The 5,198-nt window shown below is 52.4% G+C and overlaps 1 non-coding gene across 1 annotated transcript; it reads right to left on the bottom strand.

The window, feature by feature from the left end:
* Nucleotides 1-250: 250 nt before the first annotated feature.
* Nucleotides 251-323, bottom strand: TRNAF-GAA. Its single transcript has one exon. It is a non-coding gene; the product is annotated as a tRNA-Phe (tRNA).
* Between the last annotated feature and the right edge of the window lie 4,875 nt (nucleotides 324-5,198).

The following is a 5,198-nucleotide window of genomic DNA, read 5'->3' as shown; positions in this document are numbered from 1 at the left end:
CTGGAGCCAGGGATCAGGAAGTCGTCCTTACATCACCTTTGTGACTCTAGCTTGAAGGGGAGCTTCTTTTTCTTCCCCTTGCTGAGAAGCAGCAAGAGAAGAAAGAAAGGTCCGGTGGGCCAACTGGGTGCAGAAGCCAATGCTGCCTTTTCCTGCAGTGAAGCCCAAAATGAGGGTCTTGCATTGAGTAAAGGCAGTGCTGTGTTTCCAGGAAAGAGCCCACTGCTGCAGGAAGAGGGATGAAACAGCCTGCTGAAACCTGGGATTGAACCAGGGACCTTTAGATCTTCAGTCTAATGCTTTCCCAACTGAGCTACTTCAGCACCTGCAGAGGCCTTTTTGGGCTGCTGCTTCTCACCTTGAAGTTTATTCTCCATAAACCATTGCTCCAGTCAATAATGGCCAATGCAAGACGGACATCGCTTGCTATTTTAGCCCTTGGAAACATCATCAACTAGTCTCTGGATCTCTTGAATGCTGCGCTTCAGTTCATGGGGGAAAGGCGAGCGAAGCGACCTTTGAACAAAGGGCCTGGGGTTAACATCCTAACACTGTCTGTCTCCGACTGTAACACTATTTAATACCGGCCCACCCTGTGCTGGTGACAGTTCCATTTCTAGATGTTAGTACATTTCAGTTACTGTCAAAATTAAAAGTTTCTATATGCTTAAAAGAAATTATTTTTTCATTTGCTTATATATGGCATGAATAAATACAGATTTACATATCCTAGCATGAACATTTATTGTCTTATATGATAGAAAATCATGCATCCAGATTGTGCATAGAAATCATGAAATGAGCTACAAATGCAATAAAAATAAGGTATTCAATGGTTTAACAGATGGAGGGGGGGTGGGGGCCCGGAAGACACAGCTTGACTGGGATGCCACATGGTCTAGGGGAGGCCCTGTCAGGGAAAGCAGGAGTTAGTCTCACACGCCTATTTCCAGGCTGTAATCTGTGGGCGCCCTGCTCTGGGGGAGGGATCGCGGCAGCCCAGACTCAGGGCTGGAACAGGCCCCGGATTGAGGTGGTGGCTGCAGGGTTTGCAGCGCTCTGATGTCTCAGACAATGTGTCTTTCCCAAAGCCTCAGATCTGCGTCCCCAGAAGGCTCCTGCACTGACTCCGCTCCTTTCACAGTCTATAGCAAGGAGCAGCAGCAAGGGTCAGGGATGAGCCATAGGCACTCGGTGGGGGGGCAGAGGCTTCAGGAGGAAACCCAGCCCCCAGAGCAGAGGGGGATGGGAGGCTTTTTCTCTCTCCTTAGCCACGGGCTATGGCTCCGAGAGCTCTGTGAAATGCCTCCCTGCCCACAACCTGGGGAAGGGGAAGAAGTCTCAGGTTCTAGCTCGATTTGGAGGAGGATCACTGGCCCCTAGAACCACTCGCTGCCCTTTCCCGGAGAAACCTGTGATGCCCAGAACGGGGCTGAGATAAATGCTGACAGGAGCCAGGAATTGCTCCCCTGGAATAGCAGCAGAATTGGGTAGCTGGAAATCTCCCCAAAGGAGCTGAAGCCTTGGTGGGTCAGACATAGATGCCCCAGGTACTGCGTGGGGGGCTTAGGTTTGTTTCTGGACAAGAGCAGTGAGAGTTTTATTGCCTCAACATTTCAGTGGAAAAATTCAGACCCAAAGTGTGTGTGGTGGGGAGGTCGATAGCGGTTTCTTTGGGTTTGATTTAGTTTGTTTTCTCATTGTAAAAGCCCTGGGTCATTTTGATGGGAACAATGTTTGTGGAAGGCCAAGGACAAGTAAGAAAAGTTAAAAATCTGTGTTGGAGTGAGGGGGTCTCTGTGGGCCAGGGCAGGGGTGGAGATTTTCATGGGGAGGGGGTTAGGGGGTAAACGAGAGGCTTTTGTGGGAACACAGGGGGATGTTTTGCAGTTTAACCTCCCCACTTTCCTGTGCTGCTGCCCAGCTCAGACCCCACTGACACCCCTGTGACGAAGTGGGAATTTTCTGGATGTTTTGTTTGCATCTTGTGTGTGCCTCAGTTTCCCCTATTTGTTGCACGATTATCTAGGTTAAAGGTCCAAAATGTGGGGTGCACCCTGCCAGGGGGATGGAGTAACATTCAGGGGGATGCAACTGGGCCCAGGCCAGCCCCCATGGGGGTGGGGAGGAGGAGCCACCCAGCTCCACTCTTGGCTCCAGCCCCAGCTCTGGCCCCTGCCTCAGCCCCCTTACCCCTGTCTGTGTCCCTTCCCCCTTAGCTGCGGCCCCACTCCCAGCCACGACTCGGGGGGAGCATGGACAGGGTGGGGGGCATGACCCTGAAATGTTTTGGGACCACGGATCTCGGTGGTGGGACAAGGGGGTTAAATCTTGGCAGAGACCCCCAAAGGGCAGGTGTGGCTGCTGTCGAGCTGCCTGGGCCCAGACAATGGCCACAAATTCTGTCTCCTAGCAACCGATGGCCGGGGCGCACCTGCTGCAAGAGGCCAGCTGGCCGGGAGGAGTCAGAGAACAAAGAACGAGCTGGAGGCCGGGTGAGCAGGTTGCCAGGGAAGCAGGACAAAGGACAGACGAGGGGCAAAGGGCCTGGCTGAGTCGGGCTGTTGGGAGCAAGGAGTCTGCTGGGTTGGGGACTCGAGGGGAGAGCCCAGGCTCTGAGTTCGGGGTCTCCCCAAGATGGACGTTGCTGAATCTTCCTGCTTCCTGTGCGAACACAGAACTTTCCCAGGCTGGATCCCAGACCCCTAACGAACCTTCTGTTGTACAGCGCTGGCTGAGAGTTACTGGGGACTGTGGAAGTTGGGGTGCAGGACTCCCCTTCGGGGGGGGGTGAGGCTTTCCCAGGTGTCCGATTCAGGTGGACTCACTGCAGGAAGCTCCTGGTGTGGAACAGGGGGGCTGAAAGGTCCAAGGTCAGTCCCAGGAGGTGCTGAAGCCAAGGAGGCTTCCCCCAGTGAGGGCGTCCCCTGGGGGTGTCACATTGAGGAGGCTCCTGCCTGGGTTTGACTCCGAGCTGTTCCAGAGCACGGAGCCCATGTGCCCATCACAGCCCCCCAGCATGTGACCTACAGGCTCCACTCTGGCAAAACTCCCTGTAAATCAGAGACAAACTCCCCCCTTCTTCCAGTTAATCTCCCCTGCACAGAACCCAGAGCAGCTCCTGCCTCGCTGGGTCTCCTGCCAGCCACAGCTGGCCAAGGAGCTGCCTGAGCCGTTCCCCTGGGTCCCTGTGCAGGGGCAGTGTCAGTTCCGAGCTCACGAGTACAGTGGTGACTCTCCCTGCCTGTCACGGGAGGGACGAGGGCTTGATTCCCTGAGAAGGAAGCTGGGATTGTGACACCCGTGTATGTCTGCAGCGCAATTAAACCCCACAGCTGGCCCAGGCCGGCTGACTGGGGCTTGCCAGGCTCGGGATCCAGGGGCTGGAGCCTGACCACTGGGACCCTCCCCCCTCGCTAGGTTCAGTGGCCGATATACTGAAGATGAGTTTGTAAGTGGGGAATGTGCACTGGGTGCTGCCACTGGACAGACACTTCCCAGCAGGAGCCCCACCCCGTGAATGTGATCTACTCTAAAAACATGTGATGAAGGAAAGTCAGCCTGGGGCTCCGGATTTATCATCTCGTACCGACTCGATTCAACTTGCTCAGGTTAGAAAGAAAGATTTTTTTTTTGTGAGCCTGAAAATTGCCTCCGGTGTGAAAGTCAGAGCGGGATTATTTCACGCTCACGCACCCTTATCACTATTGAAGGAGTAAAGGAACGTGCAAACCAACGAAGCCTTAACATGTCATTTGCATCCTCAAGCCTTGTCCCTGTGGCAGGATCTCAAGGACAGACAGAAATGTTACCCGGTGTCAGGAGGAGAGAGGAAAGCACTTCCCCTCATGTATTTCCCCAGGCTGTTGTGCAAGGCAGCAGAGGCGCTTTAGGGCATTTTCTGTCACTGATTTTTTTCATGTTGGTGTGGGAGGAAAGACTTAGACCTGCCCACTTTGTGACCCTGTGAATGTGAAGTGAGCAGATGATGAGTTAACAGTGATGCTGTTGCACAGGGTTTGATTGAAATTAGAAAACAAAAAGCCCTTAAAGTGGAACTCTTGGGTGAATAGAACGAGCTGATTTATAGTCAGCCTTGAAAGGCAATAGACTGTTACATTGGGCAGAACAGCCTGGTTTGGTTGGTTGGTTGTTTTCCCTGATAAATTGCAGAGCGTTCAGAGAAGAGCCACAGGAATGATTAAAGGCTTGAGCAGGGAGAGGAGTTTAAAAACAAACCGAACCTTCCCTGCTCCTGCCGGCTGTGACTGCTGAGGACATTTTCCTTCTCTACTCCAGGGTCTCTCTTCTGCCAGATTCTCAGCAAGTCAGGCCCCCTGCAGACTATGGCAGAGCAGTTTGGTATGAAGCTGCAGGACTCACAATGTAAGAGTGCAGCTGCTGTAGCACCTTGACTGACCATGGGCTAAATCCTGCAGCCCTGGCAGCCCAGGATAACCTCCCACTGATGGTGATGGGAATTTAGCCTTTGTAACGATCTGTTGGTACCTGAGCTCTCAGATGTGAATTAAACTGGGGGCAGACACAGCTCTGTCCAAACAAGTGAAGGATGTAAGTGAAAGAGCAAAGCTGGCCCTGGGGAGTTGCTGCAGTCCTGTAACCACAGCTGGGAGGGAACAGAGGGAAAACACCTGGAGCAGCCCTGAGAAAAGGAAGTTTGTCAGGGAGATCAGTAGCAATAAATGTGAACTGAAGGAGTGCTTTCTCCTCTCTGCCGACAGGTTTGAATTGTGTTACTGTACTATGAGATAAAGCTTTACAATATCCTGCTCTAATTTCAGGATGGGTCTGTAACCATAATTAGTCTCTGTTGAACTGGGACTTTCAAAATTCCCAAGGAATTTAAGGGGTGGGGTTCACGGTTCGTCACCTGAGGGAGTGCAGTAGAGTTCAAACCAAAGACCAGAGAGGCGAGAACAGGGATTGTGGGACACCTCCCGGAGGCCAATCACAGCACTGTAATCGACCAGGGTGTCTACACTGGCACCACAGGGCTGTAGTCCCGGTGCAGAAAGCTGTACGCCTCTCGTTGGGAATCCCTCTGATTTATCGTTTTTACAGAGGGTGAAATGACAATTTTTCCTATCCCTGCCCTGTTCCTGCTCTTTCTTATAGTTCAATATATTTTAAGTGAGAAAAATGATAGTAAAATATCTGCTCTCCAACACAAGTTGAAG

The sequence above is a fragment of the Mauremys reevesii genome, linkage group 14 (assembly GCF_016161935.1).
Source record: "Mauremys reevesii isolate NIE-2019 linkage group 14, ASM1616193v1, whole genome shotgun sequence".
NCBI classification, from domain to species: domain Eukaryota; kingdom Metazoa; phylum Chordata; order Testudines; family Geoemydidae; genus Mauremys; species Mauremys reevesii.
Note: the sequence above shows the minus strand (reverse complement) of the source record. Positions and strands in the feature narration are given on the sequence as shown.